The sequence below is a fragment of the Tupaia chinensis genome, unplaced genomic scaffold (genome assembly GCF_000334495.1).
Source record: "Tupaia chinensis unplaced genomic scaffold, TupChi_1.0 Scaffold000688_1, whole genome shotgun sequence".
Lineage (NCBI taxonomy): Eukaryota > Metazoa > Chordata > Mammalia > Scandentia > Tupaiidae > Tupaia > Tupaia belangeri.
The window spans coordinates 6,296,473-6,321,236 of NW_006160211.1; the positions used below are offsets into that span (position 1 = coordinate 6,296,473).

Consider the following 24,764-nt stretch of genomic DNA (forward strand, 5'->3'; position numbering starts at 1 on the left):
AAAAAAAAAAAAAAACAACCAAAAATCCAGATTGTTCTGAATTGCTGTGTGTATGTGCTTTGGCACAGCGTGAAGGTACCCTTATAACATTGCCATTGTCTTTAAAACAGCTTGCAGTTATAGCTACAAATAAAAGGGTGAGACAGGAGGGCAGGACAGATAATGGTTCCTTTTTCCACCCCTGGTGTTTAGCAAATCTGCTTTGCTCCACTGGCCTTTTGTGTTTCCTGAAATACCTACTGTATTTTCTGTATATTGTTCCTAGTCGACTAAACTGTGTTTGTATATTGTCCCTTTAACGTGGCTGTAGTCGGCCACTTTGAATTCTTTTTGTGGTGACAAGCAAAACAAAATATGTGGGAAGAAATCGAGTGGCCTTACCTCTGTTGGTATATTTTTTTCCACTTGTATGTGTGGATACTTAAGCACTTACATTATTTTGTGTGATTCTTGTCATCTAAATGTTTATTGACTTTTGTCTGGTTTAGAAATTTGGTTTTAATCCCTTTCCTTTTCAGTGCACATTTGTACTGTGTAATTTTTTAAACAAGGAGTTCCTATGAAAAAAATGGCTTGCTGAGCAGTTAGTGTAATGGCTGTGTCACTGGACTCCCATGTAGCCGACCGCGGTTCGAGTCCCAGACCTGGTGGCTTAAACTCACACTGGGCGCGTGTGTGTGCGTGCCCAAGATCCCGAGAGGAGAACGGAGTTGAAGGGAATGCAATGTGGCCATCCCCCTTGTGGGCAATTTCTTGTTTACTGTCTGTCTCTCTGGTGAGTACATGTGCCTTATAGCAAAAATCTCTAAATAAATAAATTAAATTAAATTAATTAATCTTTAGAAAAAGTAACCTTATCAGGTAATGAAGAAGGAGGAAGTACATATCAATAATATGAAATCAGAAACCTTCCTTATTGCTCCAGGTCGTTACCTCTAAATTACCTATTTTTCTTTGGCCCCTTTAAGAAAAGGGGACTGACTTAATGATCTTCATGGAAATCTCATATGGCTTTTAGTGTTTATTTCTGTTTCACTGATTCAAAACTGAAGGTTCAGAGAAAACAGCATTTTTGCCTAGAATTACAGGCACAGGTCTTCTAATACTCCGCTTCCAAAGCCAGTTCTTTTTGTTGTAAACATAGCATCTTTCACTTGAAGAGTCTTATTTCTAGGGTCATTTTGTCCTTCAGGAGATCTAGTAGCATAAAATATTTAGTGTATGGAATAAATCTGAATTTGGTGATACTCAAAGAACACTAAGGAAAAAAATTTATATTTTATTTCTCTTGGAATTCATTGATAACATTGCCTTTGAAGGTATTGCTGTAGGACTCTAAAACAGATTTTTAAGTTGTTTTTCATATTTAAGTTGTTCTTCCATAGTTGGGTCAGTTATCTTCATTTTACAGATCATGAAACTGAGGTGCAAGCTGAAACTATAATACAAGTTTTCTTAGCTTGAAGTTTATTGTTCTTTACAGTGCACCATAAGAGCTAGCTAAGTATTGGTAGATTTGCTTCTTTACAGTGCACCATAAGAGCTAACTAAGTATTGGTAGATTTGAGGTTCAGGTTTTTAGAAGAAAACAGTGATCTACTGTAAACAGTACCCAGTAATTTGGAATCAGTACTTTTCAGGCAAGCAGTTTCATCATTCTCCATAGTTCTTGTATCTTTAAAATGAAGAAGTAAAAGCAAGGGATCGTCATACCCCTTTAAATGTCCCAGAATGATTATATTTTAAAAGCCCTTGGCATCAGGAATTTGAATGAGAAAATAGCCACACATGTATTTTCACTAATCTCTAACAGAAATTTAGTGTCTCCTTCCAACCATGGTGTTAGCTATGCCTCTGGCTTTATCATCAATAGAAATCACTAATAGTCTTTTTTTTTTTTTTTTAAGACAACTATTTTTTAAGAATTATTTTATTTATTATTACTGTTATTTTTTAATTCGACCAGAAAGAGACAAAGAAAGGGAAATTGAGAAAGCAAGCCACCAGGTCCAGGACTTGAACTGCAGTTGGCCATGTGGGAGTCCACCGCCTTAACCACCATGTCACCTGCCATCACCTGAAATGACTAGTTTTCTTATTACATTGTAGTTATTGTCACATTGTAGTTATTGCAGACATCTTAAAAATATCTTACTGGCTACAATTTGGAAATTATTGTACTTAACAGACTTGCCATTACAGTTTTTTTAAAGAGAGGTATGTGCTATAGTGCATGTGCACTCACCAGAGAGGCGGAGAGACAGAAAGCGAGAAATGACCGGGGCGGGGGGGAGGGGCGCGGATAGTCATGCCCCAATCCCTTCTCCTACATTCTCCTCTTGGGGTCTTGGACACACATGTGAATTGTGTGTCTGGTGTCTGGTGTAAGTTTTAAGTCACCAGGTCTTAGGACTCAAACTACTATTGACTATGTGGGAATCCAGTGACATAACCATTATGCAACCTGCTGGTCCCTCTTTTTTTTTTTTTTTTTTTTTTGGCTACAGGGCACATGTAAAAAGCCAGAGAGAGAGAGAGAGCGAGAGAGAGAGGGAGAGAGGGAAAGTGAGAAATCACTCCCTGATGGGATGGCCACATCACAGTCCTTTCTCCTCCATTCAGCCCCTTGGGATTTGGGGCACACATGCACTTGCATCCAGTGTGATTTTTAAGCCACTGATCTGGGACTCAAACCATACAGTTTCCATGTGCGATTCAGCTGCTTTAACTTCCATTCTACCTCCTAGCTCATTATAATATTTTTTAGAAGTATATTTGAACCATTTTAATACAGGCACTCCTCGCCCAAGAAGTTTTGTTTTTATGACCAGATCTTTAAGTGGATAGATACTAGGTGATTCCACACTAGAGTAATGTAATTCTATCCATACAAAAAGCATACATTATATAAGTACCAGAAAATGATAAGCCGCACCATAACAAGAGAGTATAAATCTATTGTGACCATTGTTTATATTGAATACTACTTTGGGGGTACCCAATAAAGTGCAAATTTATAAACTTAATATGTAGTCTTGCAAGATGACAAACACTTTGTGTAGTGAATACTAAGGGATTGTGGGAATAAGACAAAGATTGAGTAAGGGGATCCCTGACACTCACACAGACTGAGGAAGGGGATTTTCCACTTTGGAGAACTGGTCCTAAGTCCCAGCTATCATTAATTCACCATGGAGATGGGTGAGGAAGGCTGTAATTGACTTTTGCTCTGTGTGTGTGTGTGTGTGTGTGTGTGTGTGTGTGTTTGTATACACAATTCTGAAGATACAGTAGTCTACACATTGCCAAAGGTATTTATGGTATCAATGAGTTAACCTCTGAGCTGCATATATTTGTGAATACAGAATGGCCCAGATACATACTACTTGATCTGAAAAAACATTCAAGGCATCACTTATTTTTGGAGTTGGGGCAGTGTGTGGATATAGAAATTAGTTGTTTCTTTAGCAGTAGCTCAGGTTTCCAAAATAATGGACTATGATTATGTCACATTCTTCTAATACTGAGCAAACTAGATAGAAACAAAATGGTAATGATAAAAATAAATTTATGATCATCTCTGTTTTGGTTATTCTTTTTGCAAGAATTAAGTATCTAAACAGTTGTTCCATTTCAGGGATGTTGGAACGACCTCTTATTTGAGGTTATCTGATGTTGATTTTCCAAGCAGGAGGAGTAACTTGCCAAGAACAAAAGTTACCCACTGAACACATGTACTGCACATATTTCTGAAAAAGAAGATCAGGTGGAAGGCTGCATTATCTTAAAAATATTAGGGCATTCACTTCTGAGTTCATGTGTATGTGTGTGTTAATTTTCCCACTTTTTTTTATGAGAAAGAGGGAGAAGACAGAAAGGAGTTTTGAGCAGGTTCTTGCTGTGTGGTGATCTTCCTGCCCCCGCCTCCCTATTAGCCATAATTGTAGGTGCACACAAAGGTGTCCAAGGTGTTTGAGTTGGCCTGGGAATTCAACCCTGACCTGGCTCGGGCTTCTATCCTCCCAAGTGATATTGCCCTGTGCACCACTCTGCCTGGGCCTGTTTCCTTTTTGTTTGCTTGGCTCTTAGTTATGTGTTAACTGGTTACAAGGAAGGAAATAGTAACAAATTCCTCATGTTGGTAAGAATTAGGATACACATACAACTCAATAGTTTACTTAGAACACAAAGACTGCAAGTTCTGTTCTGTGGTGAGCCTGTTATTTCCATTCGTAGTCCATTTATCATTAGATTGGGTAGGGTGGGATTTGCATTCCTGAAGTTACAATGAGTTTCCAGATCCTTATCGGTGAGTATTAGGAGTGACTGTTTTTAATAGTGATAATGAGGCAGCTATTCCCAGGAGGAGACTGAGTCACTGGCAGAATTGTCAGAACCTTGAAATAGTTTGGGAAAACTCAAGATGGAAAAAGTAAGCTGTTTGAAAAACAAAATAAAAAACTGCAACTTTTTGGGGGTGGGTAAGATGGAGATGGATGGAGGTATTAAGAAGCCAGATAAACTTCTCTAAAGTCTGTGAGCTCTCTAAAAGCCTGCTGAGATTAGTAGTATTTCCCTAAATTACTGGAGTACGAATATAAAGTTTTGAGTAAGATTAAGGTGGTAGTAGCCGCTAATCAAGAAGTATGTTCTCTGTAAATTGGTAAATTTTAATTTGACTCTGAAAAAAAATTCTGGTAGTAACTCATTTTTGTTGCTAGTTGGAGAGAAAGATTTAAATAGCATTCCATGCCAAAGGAGTATTTGACTGGTGTTAGGAGTAGGGAAGGGGAGTGTTTGTAAACCTGCAGGCTGCACTACCAAACTAGGGTTTATTGATTAATAATGGAGACAAGATAGTCTTTGGCATCATTAGGCAGAATTAAAATGAGAAATGTTGACTGTGCCTTCACGTATGTCTATTCTGCCTCACTTTTATTTCTTATTTTTATTTATTTATTTATTTTTTGGAGAGGATTTTTGCTATCGGGCACATGTGCTTACCAGAGAGACAGAGAGATAGAAAGCAAGAAATCACCCACTGGGGGGAATGGCCATGCCACAATCCCATCTGTCCTCCATTCTCCTCTCGGGATCTTGGGCACGCACACACACACACCTGGCATGAGTTTAAGCCACTGGGTCTGGGACTCGAACCGTGGTCGACTACATGGGAGTCCAGCAACGTAGCCATTACACCAACTGCTGGACCCTCTGCCTCACTTTTAAGTGCAAAAAATAAACCTTTTTTAGATTCGAGTTTCTCCACAGCTGTCTGTCACCAGCATTACAAGCTGTGAACCTTGTTTAGTTTTCCTTAAATCCAGAAATGACTCTACACCAAATCCAAACAAATCAAATCACTCTTTTTTTCTAAAGAATTTTTAATTTTATTTTATTTATTCATTCATTTATTTTTTGATTTGACCAGACACACAGACACACACACATATACAGAGAGAAAGTGAGAAAGCAAGCCACCAGGTCCAGGACTCCAACTGTGCTTGGTCATGTGAGAGTGTCTAGCCCCTTAACCACCATGCCACCTGCTGTTCCCTCAGGTCACTCTTTTTTTTTTTTTAATTTTATATTTAAATGTATTTATTTACATTCATTCACTATACATCATTACATGAAAACCTTTGTAACTGCCTTGCTTGGAGGACATCTGTCTGCAGATTGGTCTAGTTCCCCAGTCTAAGCAAATTTCTTCTTAAACAACCTGTGATCACTATCACTGTTGTGGTCATTCTATCTGTAGATGAAGAGACGATATGACAGTATTTACTTACCTGAACTATGTTTGATAAACTCTGACCATACTAACTTTTCTAGCTAGAAACCTGACAACTTGAGAGCTGTATAACGTCATAAAATAAAAATAAGTGCTCTTGGGACCAGCAGTTAGCGTAATGGCTATGTTGCCAGACTCCCATGTAGTCGACCGTGGTTAAACTTGTGCTGGGCACATGTGCGTGCGTGCCCAAGATCTTGAGAGGAGAATGGAGGAAAAGGGATTGCAGTGTGGTCATCCCTCCTGGTGGGTGATTTCTCGCTTTCTGTCTCTCTGTCTCTCTCTGTCTTTCTGGTGAGCTCACGTGCCCTATAGCAAAAAGCTCTCCAAAAAATGAGGTGTCTTTCCAAAAAAAGAGGATTTGCCATAGGGCACGTGCACCTGCCAGAAAGACAGAGACAGAGAGACAGAAAGCGAGAAATCGCCCCCTAGGGGGGATGGCCATGCCACAGTCCCTTCTCCTCCATTCTCCTCTTGGACACGCACACACATGTGCCTAGCGTGAGTTTAAGCCACTGGGTCCAGGACTCAAACCATGGTCGACTATATGGGAGTCCAGTGACATAGCCATTACACTAACTGCTGGTCCCAAAAATAAGTGCTCTTGAGCTGGCTCTGTGGCCTAGCGGTTAAGAGCCTGGATCCCACATGGGCGACTGTGATTTGAATCCAGCCCTGGTGTCTTGCAAAACACTCCTGGTGTATGAACCTGGCGTATGTGCATGCATACCTCAAATCCTGACAGGATGGAGAATGGAGAAGGGATCGTGGTGTGACCATGGCCTATTGAAGAGTGCTTTCTCCCTCTCCCTCTCTCTCTCTGCCTCTCTGGTGATCTCATGCACCATCTGGCAATAAAAAAGTCCTATCTAATTACATAATACAATATTTAATATTGCAGATTGCAGTTTACATATACTGAAAACTTTCAGTGTTGAGTATAATAAAGATATGAAAAAAAAGAAATTGTCACCTTAGGGCATATTTTAAAGTTTATGATTTCAGTTTTTTACAGTGTACCTAGAAACTGTTTCTATAGTACTTCTTAAATTACTTTTATTTATTTATTTAAATTTGACCAGAGAGGGACAGAGTGAGAGATAGAGAATGTTAGAAAGCAAGCTGCCAGGTCCAGGACTCAAACTGTGGTCAGCCATGTGGGAGTCCAGCACTCGTAAGCTCTACGCCACTTGCCAACCCCATGTGTCTGTAGTACATTGAAAGAATGTAGGCTTACAGAGAGAAACCCAGTGTCAGATACTGTCATCTGGGTACATACCTCATATGGAAACTACCGAGGTAACTCCTGCTAGGTCAACTGCCGTTTCTTCCTGAGGGGGGCCAGACTGGGTATCATATGACATAGGAACATCTGTAAATCATATTTGGAGTTACAGTTGATTTCTTGAATATTAAGCAGTAAATAATTTAAATTTTTAGTTAAATGACTTGAGTTTGTTATAGAAGTCAATACATTTTGTTGGTAGAAAAATTGGAGAATCCAACACATGAAAGGAGGAAAAAAGTTCCTATTGGAACCAAGCTTTTTAAAATTTATTTCTTTCACACGAGAAAGTGAGATAAGCACTCTCAACAGGGTCGCTAGCTGCAATCCCCCAGCCTTCCCAGCCAGCCAGGATCACAGGCGTGCATGCCAGGCACACGCAGGAGAATGGACCAGGAACTAAACCTGTAGTCTTCCATGTGGGCCCTGCTTTACTTGAGCAGCATATTTCCACTGCACCACCCAGCTGGCCTATTGTTGGGAAAATTTTAATCTGAATAAAAAATCATGAATTATCTGTTTTTATTTTGTATTTAAAAAATAATTATTTTATTATCATTATTATTAGGTTTTGATTTGACCAGAAAGAGCACAAGAGAGAGAGGGAGAGTAAGAAAGCAATATGCCAGGTCCAGGACTCGAGCTGTGGTCGGCCATGGAGGAGGCCAGCATTGCAACCACCACACTACCTGCTGGCCCCCGTTTATTTTGTATTTTTAGTTAAAGTATTTAATTTTTTTAAAGAATTATTTTATTTAACTATTTATTTTAATTTGATGGGGGGGTGGGGGGTTGACAGGGAGTGGGAACATAAGCTGCCAGGTCCAGGACTCGATCAATCAAGTGGGAGTCCAACACCCTTTACCACCACTCTACCTGCAGACCCTTTTTATTTCATTAAAGTATTGATGTGCATAGTTTAGTCAATAGTTCTGTAAGACTTGTTTTGAAAAGCAACAATCTTTTTCCCCCTCATCCTCCCACTTCCCCTTACCTCCATGTCCTTAATTCTCATATTCTAGTGTTGTAGATTTAGGTATTATCTTTCGATTTCCCATTATGACAGATTAAAAATTAGTTCTTTATTCTCATCCCTAGGAATGTTTCATTCTCCCAATCTTTTAGTGTAGGTACTTATAACTTTGCTCAGAATGGGAGGCCAGTATGTGCCATGGTGGTTGGGACACTGGACTCCCACATGGCCAACTGCAATTCGAATCCGGACCCGGTGGATTGCAAGAATGGTATTCAGTGTTTCACATTAAAACCAAAAGTGCTTGGGACTAGCAGTTAGCGTAATGGCTATGTCACTGAACTCCCATATGGTATTCAGTGTTTCACATTAAAACCAAAAGTGCTTGGGACTAGCAGTTAGCGTAATGACTATGTCGCTGAACCCCCATGTAGCCGACCGCGGTTCAAGTCCCAGACCTGGTAGCGTAAACTCATGCCGGGTGTGCACGTGCCCAAGATCCCGAGAGGAGAATGAAGGAGAAGGGATTGCAGTGTGGCCATCCCCCCTGAGGGGTGATTTCTCGTTTTCTATCTCTCTATCACTCTCTGTCTTTCTGGCGAGTGCACAGGCCCTATAGCTGGCGAAACCCCCAAAAAAAAAAAAAAAAAAAAAAAAAAAAGAAGTGCTATTACAGTTAAGCCATGTAGTAATCCATGATCATTTTACTTTATAATTTTGGTTTTCTCTGAAATTCATATTTTTTCCTATTGTTTACTTTTCTACTACTCATTAATGTAGTTCAAATTGCAGTTTGTCCAAATTTCCTTCCAGAAAGAGCAGACACTTTAGGTATTCTGTGAGCTTCAAATCCCTGGACATGTGCTTCCATCTGGACTCACTTGACCACTGTTTTTACACGCATATATATTGTCCTCGGCCTTCTCTTCACCTTAGGGATACTCTTTGCCTCTTTGTGTGGGGATTCCTTGTATTTCAGATCTCACTTCTTCTTTCTTAGTTTAGACTTTCACTTTGGCAGAACATATTATCCAAGTAGCTGCCAGCGAAAGGAAGGATTCATGTGAGTTAAACTTTTGAAACCTTGGGAGTCAGCAAATGACTGGGTGGTTAAGGCACTGGATTCCCACATGGCGACTGCAGTTTGAGTTCCAGAGTGGCGGCTTGAAAATCACACTGGGTGCATGTACGTATATCCCCAGAATCCCAGGAGGAGAATGGAGGAAAAGGGATTGCTGAGTGGCCATCCCTCTTGGGGGGTGATTTCTCACATTTCCTTTCTCTGTCTCTCTCTCTAGTGAGTGCACACATTCTATGGCTAAAACCTAAAAAACAAACAAAAGAAACTTTTGAAATCTTGAATGACTGAAAATATATTCTTAAATTTTTGAAAAATAATTATTTAACCTTTACTTATTTATTTATATTTATTTTAATTTGATCAGAGATGGATAGAGTGAGAGAGAGAAAGGGAAAGTGAGAAAGCAAGCCATGAGGTCCGGGACTCAAACCACCATTGGCTGTGTGGGAGTCCAGCACCCTTAACCACCACACCACCTGCCGGCCCCTCTTATTTTTTAAAAAGTGAGATAGGTGTATTAACACTGTCTCCATATTTTAAAATTTCATTTATTTATTTCTCAGTAATGGGGAGAGTACCCCTCCAAAGGGGTCTCCAGGTTGTGATCCACCCCTCGTACCAGCCAGCCTGGATCATGGGCAAGTGTGTGTATATTCAGCATGCTTAAAAAGGTCCCAGAACGTGACCCCAAGACCTTTCCTTTGTGGGTCCAGTTGTTTTACTGCTGCCCCACCCCCTGGCCCTTCTGTCCTTACCTTTAATAGATTATTTGACTGGATGTAACATTCTGGTTTAAAAATTTTCCTTCAAAATTTTAAAGGTAAACTCCATTGTTTTCTAGTTTCTCATTTGCTTCCTGCATTGCTTGTAAAACTCAAAGTCATTCTATTATTCCTGATTTGTTATATGATGAGTTCTTTTTTTTGTCTCCTTGTCTTTGAAATTTTATAAAAATGTGCCCCATTGTGATGAAGAACTTGAGCTGAATATTTGATGAACATTTTCAACCTGGAATTATTATTTTTTAAGTCCCCTTTATTAGTGATAGAGCCCGTGAGTGGGCAGAGATGTGCATGAGAGGGATGAGCGCCCTTCAGAGTCTGGTCGCATGACAGTCCCTTTCCTCCAGGCCTCCACCCTCTTGGATCTTGGGCATTTACACGGGTGCACGGTGTGTTTTCATTTGATTGGACCAAGGATTTGAACCATGATTGCAATGTGGAATCTGGCTGTTCTTGAGCATGTATTACTGCTGTGTCATGGAGCTAGTCCTAGGAAGTATTTTCTTTTTTAATATTGTATTTAACTTTATTTTTTTATTTTTAAATTTGACTAGAGAGGGACAAAGAGAGAGAGACAAAGTGAGAAAGTAAGCTGCCAAGTCTGGGACTCGAACCTTAGTCAGCTATGTGGGAGTCAGCGCCCTTAATCACCATGCCACCGGGCCAGCCCCCCTCAGGAAGTTTTTTTTTTTTTGAGAGATTTTCACTATAGGGCGCATGCGCTCGCCAGACAGACAGAGAGAGACATAGAGACAGAAAGCGAGAAATCACCCCCCCAGGGGGGATGGTCACGTCGCAATCCCTTCTCCTCCATTCTCCTCTCGGGATCTTGGGCACGCATGCACACGCGCCTGGCGTGAGTTTTAAGCCACCGGGTCCAGGACACGAACCGCGGTCGACTACGTGGGAGTCCAGCGACATAGCCATTACGCTAACTGCTGGTTCCCGCCTCAGGAAGTATTTTTGAATTCAGTTGTTGATGACTTTCTCTCTTTCTCTTGTTTCTTCCTTGATTTTCTCTTAAACTCTTATTAGGGTATTGGGTTTTCTGTACTAGTCTTCCAGTCCTATTATCCTTTTCTGTTGGGTTTTTCATTTCTGCTGACATACTTTTTAATTACTGAGAAAACATGTTTATCTTCACTCTCACTTTTTTTTTTTTTAAGAGAGACTTTTGCTATAGGGTGCATGCGCTTGCCAAAAGACAGAGAGAGAAATAGAGAAATCAGTCCCCAAGAGGGATGGCCATTCTGCAGTCCCTTTTCCTCCATTCTCCTCTAGGGATTTTGGGCATGCACACACACATGCCCAGCATGAGTTTAAGCTGCTGGGTCCAGGACTCAAACTGCAGTCAACTATATAGTAGTCCAGCAACATAACCATTACGCCATCTCCTGGTCCTGAGAATTGACTTTTTAAAGTGACAGTGGTTACATACTTGACCCGTAGCCTCAGGGAAGCTCCTTTTTCTTAGCTTTAGGTGTCAGTGCAGCAAGTTCTAAGATGGTGGTGTAGCCAGAAGCTACTGCCATGCCCCTCACTTTTTTGAAATGCCTGCCCTAAGCAAAATGGTAAATGAATTTTTGGCTAAACTTTTCTTTTTTAAATTATTTATTTATTTAATTCCATTTGTTGTTACTTTTTTTTTTTTTTTACCGTAGAGATACAGAGAGAGAAAGGAAAAGCAAGAAAGCAAGCCACCAGGTCCAGGACTCGAACATTGTCAGCCATGTGAAAATCCAGCATCTTTAACCACCATGCCACCTGCTGGCCCCGAATTTTTGGCTTAACTTATCAGCAGATTCTTTTTTCTGTCTCCTTTGTCATCCTGGTTGATGATTTTAAGAAAGTATTTAAAGGTAAGAAAGTTAAATTATTTTTTTAATGAGAGAGAAAGGATATAGGATAAAAGAAAGAGAAGGAAAGGTTTTTGTTTTTTAGGGGGCTCTTTTCAGTTTATTATGTGAAGGAATTACACTAGTCCAAGTTAAAAGCAGACCCCAAATGGTTACATTATACAAGCTGTGAGGGTTTTAAACTTGTGACAAGGGACAGAAGAGAAATTCTACTCATTGCAAGGAAATCCTTACTTAAGCTTCAGTGAGCCACAAGCACTTAAAACCCATGAACCTTCAGCTGATCGTCCTTAGCCAGTCCAGTCTCTCCAAGGAACTGGCATGTGTCCTTGCGCTGGTCACCCTGCAGCTGAATTACTAATCCATATTCTGCTCAGTTACAGCACCATTGCAGGCAAATTTCTTCTTAAATGCCTTCAGTAGTTTCTTTTTTACCATAATAACCAGCGATCCCTTGGAGACAGTAGTAAGTGTCTTCTGGCCATTTCTCTGAATTCTTATATGGATATAATCTTGAGTGGCAGCAGGAAGCAGGTCATCACCCTTACTTGCATCAGCAAAGAGGTCGAAAGAGTGGAGAGTCTGGATAGGATTCCTTCTCCTTGGTGGAAACGGCCTGCTGAAGACTGGCTTGTTGAAGGCAGCGTGGGAGAAGGTGGGCGGGGGCATGGAGCGTGGGGGAGCCTGGGGAAAGGAGGCTTGCCGCTGTGTCTGTCATGTTTAGGTTGGGCCAGAAACTGAACCCAGGCCTCTCATGTGGCCTAAGCCACTACAGTAACAGTTTCCTGCTTGTGCCCACTGGTGCTGGGCTGAGAAAGTTTCAAAGATTTAATGTACAGTTAGTCTGTGTTGAAACTTGTTAAAACTGGGGTACTGTTGAGATAGCAGATGGCTGAGATAAAATGGGAACATGTCAGCTGTAAAAAGAAATCAGTGTGATTAAATCATAATTAAAAATATGTATGATTCACTAAATTATTTTTCCTTTCGATTAAGTATTAATGTTGTAGTTTTTTCCATCTTCTTTGACAAAACCAAAGAATAACAAGTGGACACAGAGAAAATGGTCAAGGTTGCTTGGCTTATGAGTACACACATGTACCTAGAATGTGCACGGAGGCCTTGGGATGGGAACTCAGGACATTCTAGATGCATCCAGTGTTGTGGAGCATTGTGTTATGGTTGTGCCACAGGCTGGTCCTGGAATTTTTGTTTTCTCTTCGGTGAGTTATCCAAAAATGGATTACATGTATCAGGAATTCCTGATCATATTTCAGGATAAGGAATATATCAGAAATAGGTTATCTAAAATGCCATAAAATGGTGGGTACTTTACACTCACCTCCACCCAAAATAAAACTAAACAAACAGAACAGCAACAAAAAAAGAGGAGGTGCATCCTCTTCTCTTTTGTACCATTGCCCAAATAATATATGATATTTTGCTGAGGTAGCTTATAGTATTTCTTACTGATCCTGACGCTTAGCCCAGTGCCAAGCTCTAGTAGGTGCTCATCATTTGTTGAATGGAGAAAATGAATCAATACCTATTTTCAGACCAGTGCTGCTTTTATTCATTCTCTATAAAGTTGCTGTGGAAATCTATCAAAAATAATAATCTTCAGTGGTTCTCAGAAGCCTACAGCTTTGCCTCTTAGGCTTTTTTCCACTTAAAATTGTTTTTGAAATTGTAAAATTACGATATGTATCTGTGGTCAGAAATTCAACCAGCATTGAAACAGATGCTGTGTGTGTGTGTGTGTGTGTGTGTGTGTGTGTGTGTGTATCCATAACTTTCCTCCCTAAATGTCCAGTTTGGTGGTTATTAATACGTTTTTCTGTTTATAGTTGGCCCTTTGTATCTGTGGGTTCTACATCTGAGGATTCAACCAAAGGTGCACAAAGTATTTTAAAAACAAAATCCAATGTAATAGTAGACACTAATACCAACAAAGGACAAATAAAAGAATACAGTATAACAACTATTTAAATAGCATTAACTTTCTGTCAGGCATTACACATAATCTAGAGATTACTTCAAGTGTATACAGCGGGATGTGCCTAGAACATAGTTAAATGTTGTGACATTTTACATAAAGAATTTGAGCATCTGGGGATTCTGATATTTGAGAGTGGTTCTGGAACTAGGCCCTCACAGACTCTTAGGGGTGACTGTATTTGCAAACTATACATATAATTGCCTCATTTTGTTTTACACTGGTAATAGCTAAAATACTGTGTCCCCCTCCCTACACCTGTTGGCTTGGGTGAGCTATTTAGTATCATAGAAATTAATGCCTTGTGTATACCGCAGATATTTTTGTCCCATTCTTTTGCTTGTCTTTTACATTTATGATGTCTCCTTTCCAATAGAAATTTAAAATTTCTGCCTTTTTAGATACACTGATATTTTGTGTATTTTGTTAAAGAAGTTATTTTCCAGAGAATATAATATCTCCTGTATTTGACAGTAATGGATTTCATATTTTATTCAGTCCGCTTTAAGGTCTGCTTATGATGTGGACATCTGCTTTTCTTTCACTCATATATCCAGTTTCCTGAATTTATTCAAACATTATGCTTTTGCCATTTACTTGGTATGTTTCTTATCATTTGGTATGCAGTATTATTAAGCTACTTATTTCTGTACTGCTGCCATACTGTTTTGATTACAGTAGCTTTAAGATACGTTTTGAGAGTCATGTTTTTGCTGTTTAGTATATTCACAGAGTTATATAGCTATTACCACTTTGTTTAGTATATTCACAGAGTTAACGTAGTTATTACCACTATCTAATTCTTGAACATCTTCATCTCCCCCTAAGGTAATTTCACTAGAAGTCACTATCTCCTGCTCTCCAGTGGTTTCGATAGGCAACCACTATTCTACTTTGCAGATTTCTCTATCTGGACATTTTAGACAAATGCAATCTTACAACATATGACGTTTTCTGTCCAACGTCTCTCACTTGGTATGATGTTTTCTGTAGTGTCTATCAGTACTACTTCATTCCTCTTTTATGGCGGAATAATAATTCCATTATATTTAATACCACCCCTTGTTTATTCATTCATTTGTTGATGGTCATTTGACTTGTCTCCATTTCTGGCTATTCTGAATAATGCTTTTATAAACTTTTGTGTGCAAATATTTATTTGAGCCATTTGGCTATATACCTAGGAGTGGAATTGCTGGCTCATGCAGTAATTCTTTGATTTTTTTTTTTTAATGTTGATCTTTTATATGGTAAGATTATTGACCAAATCATTTTTCATTTGATGGGTTTACTTGAAAACCCCAGATAAGCTGTAGTTTGTAAGTAATAACAGATTTATTTTTTTTTCAATATTTTAATCCTTTCTTGGTAATATGATTCACATTTTTGCTTTATTTGTGCCTCTTTATGGGAAAGTTTTTAATAATTTGTCGTTTGTATATACTATTTTCTGTAAGTTTCTGGTAGATTCCTTTTATTAAGGTAAAGAGATTTTCCTCTATTCTGAGTTTGCCAAGAATTTTTTTAAAACCAGGAATAGGTGCTTGTCTTCATGTGTTGGGCTGCTATAACAGCACCACAGACAGAGTGACTTGTAAGTGACAGAAATTGATTTCTCACAGTTCTTGAGGCTTAGAAGTCCCAGCAAGGTGTCAGCAGAATCCGAGTCTGCTGAGAGCCTGCTTGCCGAGAGCCTGCTTGCCGGTTCCTAGAGAGCCATCCTCCCAGAAGGGAGAGGGGCCTCTGGGTCTCTGTCATAAGGGCACTGATACTTGAGGGCGCTATCATTATGACCTAACCACTTCTGAAAGACCCCACCTCTGGATACCATCACACTGGAAATTAAGTTTTAGCATATGAATTTGGGGGAGGGGATAAATGTTCAGTCTGTAGCAGTGCTGAATATAGTTTCTCTTACATATTTGTTGAGATATGACTTCCTCCTGCCTCAGCCTTCTGTGCAGCTAGGGCTATAGACGCACATCACTCTGCCCAGCTTTTTAGTTAGTGTGGACTTGGAATCGAACCTGTGCCTTCCAATAGCTTCAGCCTGCCCAGTAGCAGCATCTGCCAGTGTACCCTATTAGGGCTGGGCCTAAAATATGACTTCTTTAAAATGTACATTTCAGCAGCATCAGGTTTATACACTACTATTTGCCTTTGTTGGCTCCCAGTTTTTTGTTTTTAACAAATTTATTATTATTTTATACATTCAATCACTTTACATCATGTAGCTTGTAGAGAGAATTTACCCAACATAAAATACACCTCAGACCAGTCCAGTTGAGAATACTATACACGTTATCATCAACATAAACCATTTCTGTGTCCCACAAATGTCTTCTCTATTTTTTCCCCTAATTTCTCTTCCTACTCTCTTCCCCTCTCCCACCCTTCTTCCATACTATATCCAGTGTCTATAACTATTTCCAATGCTTTTATGTCCTCCCATCTTTCAGTCTCTACCATAGAGTGCAGACAGTGGGATATGTTAAGTGGAGACATACGGTGTTTCTCTTTCACAGCCTGACTTGCTTCACCCAGCAATAAATCTTCCATATTTGCCCACTTTCTCTCAAATCCCAGGGTCTTGTTGGTTTTTATGACTGAACAGTATTCCATGGAATACATGTGCCACACTTTCTCAATCCAGTCTTGGGTTTGTGGACATTTGGGTTAGTACCATGCCTTAGCGGTGGTGAATAATGCTGCAATAAACAGATGTGCAAGCACTTTTCTGACTGAGTATTCTCCTGTGGCTCCCAGTTTTTATTTCAGTGGATTTTTCTTCCTGATCAAACTATGGGAACCTTATGGACATAGGAATTTCCTAATGTGTTTTGTGTACTTCTGTTTAATCTAAAATTCTGACTGTTTTGGAATATCTGTCGTGCTGACTTCTGTGATGGGGTAAAGCTGTACATATTAGACTACAGTATAAAACATCTATTCCTTGGTCCTCTTATTCCTTTTTTTGTTTTTCATGTAAACTAAATAGTTAAAATCTTGTTATTCAGAATCAAGAAATACACTGGTTTACATGTTTATAAATATAGTCCATAATTGGTTCTGCTCTCCTCCCACCTCAGTCTTGATTAAAAAAAAAAAAAAAAAAGCTACAGATGCTTTGAATTCTCAGTGAAGTGGTAAATTAGCTCTGTTCATAGTATGCTCATTACCATGGTAACAAGGAACTCACTCATTCTTGGGGCAGGATTCTGGTCCACTGCATTCGGAAGGATCCAGATACCATTTTTTGTATACTGGACAGTGTGGCCTGCTCAAGGTGTGTCTAAATATCCTTAGCATACTCAGGTACAGTTGTGATCATTTGCAGAGGGATTAAAACACCCTGATTTGAGGGTCTGTCACATTATAAAGACTCCAAAGTGATTCAGATGGGCTCTACTCTCCTGCATGATAATAATCAAGTAGTTTCCTTAAAGGCTCATTGCTCTCCCCTCACCTCCGCCCCAGTCCCCATGGAATACAGCTGGTAAAGAAGAGTGGGGGACTGGAGAATTTTAAATGAGGCAGAAGTAAAAAGTGAGTTTTAGGCCCAGCCACAGCGGTGTAGCTGTAATGCACTACTGTCAGATGCTGAAGCCATGTGGAATATTGGGGCTCCGTTCCCAGGGTGACTTGTACTTGCTGAGTGTGTTATATGTGTGTCCCTATGATCCTGACTGACTGGGAAAAGCTGGGGGGTGATGGGGGTGTGGGATCAAGGCATAAGAGTTGAAGCTGCTAGTGTTTCTTTCATGAAATAAATAACCTTTTTTTTAAGTGATTTTTTTTTTTTTAATAAAATCTGGGCCAAATTGCCTACATGGAGGCCTCAGATAGTCTTTAGTCTAAATATATCATGGTTGGGTTTTGAAGTGCCTTTTCTTAGGTCTTGCTATGGGACAGGGTTGTTTGGGACCTAAATCTTTGAGATGTTCCTCAATATTTGTATTTGAGGTTAAAACATGGAGAAGTGGGTTGAGGGGAGAATAGGAAATTAGATCAAGATTTGATATTTGCCACCCAAAATACATACTCTGATTTTTTAGAGGATGTCAAAATAAAACTAAATTTTTCAGTAGCTAGTAAAAGATAGAGAGGCTATCTAATCTTTTAGTTTATGAATAGAGTTTAGAAAAAGTTAAAGTATAATTTTGATTAGCTAAATAATTTCTTCTCTTTGAATGGTGATCCAAAAGAGCTTTTAATTGTCTAGGAGAACTGGAGAATTTAATATTGTGGGATAAAAAAAATAAACCAGTAATGCACAATTTGGGGACATTTCAATTTTAATTAGGGCAAAACAATTGGTATAATTTTTATATGACAAGTATGTTAAGTGTCTGTAAGATACTATTTGGAGCCTAGGAGATAAAGCATGAAAAGAAATTGTCCTTTTTAAAACTAATGTTCTAGCAGAGAAAGTTGGACTAACATGGACACAAATCAGGAATAAGGACAGAAGTGTTGCAGAGAACATCCTGCAAAGATCAAGGGCAGCAGAGAGGGTGGTTTATGGGACAGGCATATGGCATTTCAGCAAAAACCTGGGGCAAGCACAAGCAGCAAGATAAATACCTGGGGGAAGAAGCAAAGGGAACTGTATTAAGTGTGAAGACTTTGAGGTAGGATTATGCTTTGCATGTTTGAGGAAGTGCAAGAAGACTAGCCTCCTTGGAATGGAGCAAGCAAAGGGGAGAGAAAATAGGAAATGACAAATAGAGGGGATCCCTGAAGGATATAGTATATAAATGTTGTGGGGAGCAGCAAAAATCAAGTGGGCACAACTTTTAGTAGAAAAATTGAGACCAAAACCAGCCTCAGTTTTATTTTTTTAAAGGGCAAAAAAAGGGGGAAGGAGAAAATGGGATGTAAAAGGAAAGGGGAAGAAGGAAGTGGAATGCAAAGAAAATAAGAGAAGAAAAATCAAAATACAAACAAAGCCAGTTATTTTTGGATATAAATTGACTAAAAATGTAAAAATGACTGGCACCAGATAGTTTCTCTAATCCTTTTAGAGAACAATCTAATAAAGGCTTGTGACTTTCTTTATCCTAATACTGGGCAGTATGGAGGTATTGAGTATCAACAATAACAAAAAGACAACCATTAACAACAGGCAAATACTGCTTTAATATGTAAATACTTCTCAATAACCCTACTGAAGTAGCTTACAGAAGTGCATATCTGCATGTGTCTACAGGCCACATGTTTTAATCACATGTTTTCAGATTGGCTGCTCTCCACAAAATGTTATGTAGAACATCCCCCCCTCTTTTTTTGAAGAGGTTTTTGCTATAGGGCATGTGCATTTGCCAGAAACACAGAGACAGAAAGCTAGAAATAACACCCCCCCACCCCCCATGGCGATGCTGCAATCCCTTCTCCTCCATTCTCCTCTCAGGATCTTGGGCCTCCTCCCTCACCCCCCACGCTCCTGGCGTGAATTTAAGCCACCGGGTCCGGGACTTGAACCTCGGTTGACTATGTGGGAGTCCAGTGACATAGCCATTACTCTAACTGCTGGTTCTGAACATCCCATTTTTATAGGATCTGACTGCTGAGTTTGGGGGTAGATAGGGGAGCAAAAAGCAGGTGAGAAATGATGGCGGCTTGGGAAGGAGAATAGCAGCGGAAGTGGTGAGTTGTATTCTGAATACATTTTAAAGGTAGAGCCATGGGACTTGCTTAGGTAGTGTGAGAGTAAAGGGGGTTCAAAGATGACCCAAAGTTTTTGGCATTAGCAATTGGAAAAATAACAATGCTGTTTACTAAAGTGAGGAAGGTTTTGGAGGATGGTGGTATGCCATGCACAGGGAATTAGGATTTTTATTTTAAACATGTTGAGTTTGAGATGCTTATTTGACATCCAAGTGGAGATTTTATTTATTTATTTGGAGAGATTTTGCTATAGGGCATGCGTGCTCACTAGAAAGACAGAGACAGACAGAAACCAAGAAATCACCCACTAAGGGGATGGCCACACCGTAATCCCTTCTCCTCCATTCTCCTCTTGAGATCTTGGGCACGCATGCACACGTGCCCAGCATGAGTTTAAGCCACTGGGTCTGAGACTTGGACCGTGGTCGACTACATGGGAGTCCAGCGACATAGCCATTATGCCAACTGCTGGTCCCCCAAGTGGAGATTTTGTATAGGCAGTATTACAAATTTAAGTCCTGAAAAGAGATTTGCTTTGGCTGCTTGGCGAAGCAGGTAGGTGATGTTTAGAGCCATTGGACTGAGTGGGGAGGATCTTTTCCCAAAACTTCGAGGTGCTCTGGGACAGCACAGACAACTCAGATTGCTGCAGGATATTTTTAAAATTTCAGAAAACTTATATGGTAAAGTACGTCCTTGATGTTTGTGTTTTTAAAAAGATATTTGAGATGTATGCATGTGTGCATTTTGTAGATTCCTGTGAAGCTGGATTCAGCCATGTGCATTTTGTCATTGTATCAGGTATTCCTTGCAAAAGGGATTGTATTTAAACAAAGAAAACTTACCATTTTACTGCAGTTATTCCCTAATGTATCATTCAGTTCCATTCTAGCAGAACTGATTGTCCTCAATTGGAAGTTCCTAGAGGGTGGTGCATAGAATCTATCTGAAGGTTATAGAATGTCTACCTAGAGACCCAGGAAAGGGCTGATGAAGTTTTGTGTAAAATATCTTTACAAAGCAGTTTATTTCTGGGTTAGGCATGGTGGCATGCACCTTAATACCAGGTACTTGGAAGGCTGAGGCAGGAAGATTGTGAATTTAAGGCCAGCTTGGGCAGTATAGTGAGACCCTGTCTTAGAAAGAGCAAGATTATTTCTAAAAGTTATGCATTTTGAATTACTTTCTTGTATATCATCCCATTTTTAAATTAAAAAAAATATTTTATATGGCATGTGCACTCACTGAAGAAAGAGAGAAAGCAAGCACCTCCCCACGTGGGATGACCATGTTGCAATCTCTTCTCCATTCTCCTTTTAGGATTTTAGGCGTGCACTCACGGGCATGGTTTATTTTCTTTTTAGGTTTTTGCCATAGGGCATGCACACCCTGAGACAGGCATCCTTACCAGGGTTCCCATGCCACAATCTAGTCTCAGTCATCCTGGATTACAGGCATGTGCATATGGCATGTACAGCCAGCATGTACAGGGAGACCTCAGAACACAAACCTGGGACCTTCTTATGGATGTCTAGCATCACATAACATTGCATTACCGCTTTGCCACCACTGCCAGAACTAGTATTTTAGTTTTTTGTGTGTTAGGGGGGTCGTTTAACACAGTATCACTGTGTCATGATCCTTTATTAGCCCCCAAGTAGCTGGGATTATAGGCATGTCCACCGTGCCTGACTCGTTCAGGTGTTCTCACTAGTGTTGCCCATGTTGACTGTGAGTTTGTGGTCCTCCCGTGTCAGCCTGCTGAGTAGCTGTGAGCACAGGTACATGCCACAAAGCCTGGCTTTTAGGAATGGGCTGGAATTGAACCAGGTTTCCTGTGTTATTCCATTATTTTTGTTTTTTGTTTTTAAAGAATTATTTAACTTTATTTATTATTATTATTTTAATATTTACAGAGAGAGAAAGTGAGAGAGTGAGAAAGCAAGCCTACAGGTCCAGGACTTGAACCACAGTCAGCCATGTGGGAGTTCAGTGCCCTTAACCACCATGCCACCTGCCGGCCCCGTTATCTCATTATTAAGCCTTAAAATGGCTAAATTTTGTCCCATGAACTAACATTGGGTTTAAGAATGAATGAGTAGGCTCCTCTCTTTAGCTGGTTATGCTATTTTGAGATGTCTCTCAGATAATTAAGGAGCATTGGGTAGTAATGGATGAAAATCAGACTTCTTTAGAAGGAACATCGTAAATCTATTAATAGAAAAATTCAGAACAGTCAAGGGAACTAATTCAAGAATATGAACATTTAAGAAGTTAAAATTCCTTCAGTTATATCAGCTGAAGAAAGTACGTAAGAAATCAGTTGGATGATGCAAAAAGATGTTTAATTAGGTTCATTGCTTCTTGGCAGGTTAGAATAAATTTTTTAAAGGTTTAACTCCCTATTCAACAACTGTGGGGAGTCAATAAATTTTGTTTCTTAGATGTACAGGAATTGTAAGAACTGTGGTGGTGAAACAATTAAGATATCTGTAGACTTTTTTAAAAAATTATATATTTAATTCCATTTGTTATTACATACATATTTATATTTTTTGGAGAGGTTTTCACTATAGGGCGCGTGCGCTCGCCAGACAGACAGAGACAGACAGAAAGTGAGAAATCACCCCCCAGGGGAGATGGTCATGCCGCAATCCCTTCTTCTCCATTCTCCTCTCAGGATCTTAGGCACGCACGCACACGTGCCCAGCGTGAGTTTTAAGCCACCGGGTCCGGGCCGCGACCCACAGTCGACTACGTGGGAATCCAGCGACATAGCCATTACGCTAACTGCTGGTTCCTTAGTTTTGTATGTTTCCCATCATCAGGCTAGAAATTACAATCGAGTAGCATCAGATAGCCGTGATGTCACTTTTCTCTTTACATCCCAATTTAATTTTAGTATTATAAACTTGGGAAATACTCCACACGTAATTGCTAACATAGAGTGACTTAAAAATAATCTACTGATTTTTAACCTGATTTCTGGGTGTGCTTTCCTTATATTGTTTCAACCTCCCTTTTAAGTTTGTCTCCATAAATGGTCTTTATAAACTTGTTGCAAATCTATTTGAATGTTTCAGGAATGGTTTGAGCACGTATCAGGATCAGGTTCAGTTCTAAAAGACCTTTTTTTTTTGGTGCCATTTTGTTTTGGTGTGTTATCTTGATGTTCTCATCATCTTATTTCTGGATTTTGTCTTGTAAATGTGCATTCATATTCTTTATAGATTTTATTTATTTTTCAAAAAAATGTGTTATGTATGGTCTGGTTGACTGTAAAATAATAGCTTTCTGAATTCTTATGTCTAAATGTATAATTTATGTGTTTCACACACACCTTTTACTCCCCTTTTTCTCCATAGCCCTTGGCCTCTTACATATTGGATACCTTAAATTTGTCTCCCAACTAGGATGTAGGCTTGGTGAGGGTGAAGATTTTTGTGCTTTGATCACTGCTGTGTCCTCAGCCTTTGAAACAGTACTTGTTGGTACATAGTATACACTCAGTAAATACTGAATAAATATTGAGTGAAAGATCTAATTGAGATTTAGATCTAAAAAATATAGGATTAAAAAGGAGAAATGATTTGCTTGAACATTCAAATTAGAGACTGAAAATTGTTTTATCTGTGTGATGTGAAATGGAAGAAAGCTCACCAGGGTTGAGGATTGGGCTTTTTTTTTTTTTTAGAGATTTTCACTGTAGGGCACGTGCGCTCGCCAGACAGACAGAGAGAGACAGAGAGATAGAAAGCGAGAAATCACCCCCCAGGGGGGATGGCCACGCCGCAATCCCTTCTCCTCCATTCTCCTCTTGGGATCTTGGGCACGCACGCACATGCGCCCAGCGTGAGTTTAAGCCACCGGGTCCAGGACGCGAACCGCCGTCGACTACGTGGGAGTCCAGCGACATAGCAGTTACGCTAACTGCTGGTCCCTACCCTGATCTCTTTAAGTCACACAAGATAGTTTAAATTTAAGCACAATTCCAGCGATGCAGATATGTAGGAGGAAGAGCCTGAAGATTTCTACTTTCTTTGTGATTATTTTTTTAATTGCCAGAGGGTGTGTGCGCCCCCCAGAGGGGATGGGTGATAAAGCACACCCCCAGTGGGGTGTGGTCATGCCTCAATCCCATTGCCTGAGTTTTTCTACCTGTCAGGATTTGGGTACACATCATGTATACCAGGTGTGTTTTTCCTTCCCTTTTTTGGGGGGAGGAGAGGTTTTTGCTATAGGGCGCATGCACTTGCCAGAAAGACAGAGACAGAGAGACAGAAAGCAAGAAATCACCCCTCAGGGGGCATGGCCGCACCACAATCCTTTCTCCTCCATTCGCCTCTCGGGATCTTGGGCATGAACACACACACTCCCGGCGTGAGTTTTAAGCCACCGGTCCAGGACGTGAACCACAGTCAACTACATGGGAGTCCAGTGACATAGCCATTACACTAACTGCTGGTCCCTGTGTTTGCCATTTTTAAAAGATACTGTGATAATTCACCATCCCTACTGGTCTTTATTTGAACTGGTGCAGTAACCTTTGTTCACACATTGTTTGGCTTTCATTTTGCCTTCATTAAGTCAGGGTTTCTAGCACTTTGGGGCATATCTGTAGGTGTTAAGTAAAGGTTTTCCCAGTGAATTTAGGAACTAAAGAACATTCTATTTGATTATCCTTGGGTGTTTGATATTTTTCTCACTTAGACATTCTACTCAGTAGAAATAATTATAGTAAATGTTACTCTCTCTTAGAGTGTTACATAAAACCCTGAGGGAATGGGCTTTTAAAGAATTGACTTGAGCGAATAGGTCTAGTGCTGTCTCCTCTCCATCGATCCCAGGTAGTGCAGGGTAGCTTCTTGCCTCTGGATATTATTTAGTTATTTGTTGATCATTATGGAAGACTTTTAGGGAAAAAGCTCTTTGTTTAGATTGTTTTATTCTTTGTTTTTTAAAACTTTGATGAAGGAGGTATTATTTAATACATGATGAGACTGATTATCAGTTCTCAAAATAAGACACTGTTGGATATTTTCACAGAACTTCATGTATTGCATTATTTACATAAAACTTTTGTAATTTAAAATGTGATATGGTTTTAGTGTGTTAGAAAATGTTGACCTTGGATGGCTTACACCTGTGGCTCCTGAGATTTTGAGCAAGTTTCAGTTTCCTAGCTTTTATCTCCTTTTCTGCACAATGGTTGCAGATTGTAAGGTACAAGAATGTGGGGGGGATGAGGCATTGTGGTCACAGAAGGCACTGTGGATGGAGATGGGGGACAGAGAGAGGTCATCTGTTATTATGGCCCCAAGATGCAGATG

General features: G+C 39.8%; 1 protein-coding gene and 1 pseudogene across 5 annotated transcripts in view; one reads left to right on the forward strand and one right to left on the reverse strand.

Annotated features, from left to right (window-relative positions):
- Nucleotides 1-24,764, forward strand: part of FBXO34 (F-box protein 34) — a 94,892-nt gene that overhangs the window by 37,028 nt on the left and 33,100 nt on the right. The window lies entirely within an intron of this gene.
- LOC102474177 (eukaryotic translation initiation factor 1 pseudogene) lies at nucleotides 11,886-12,452 on the reverse strand (annotated as a pseudogene).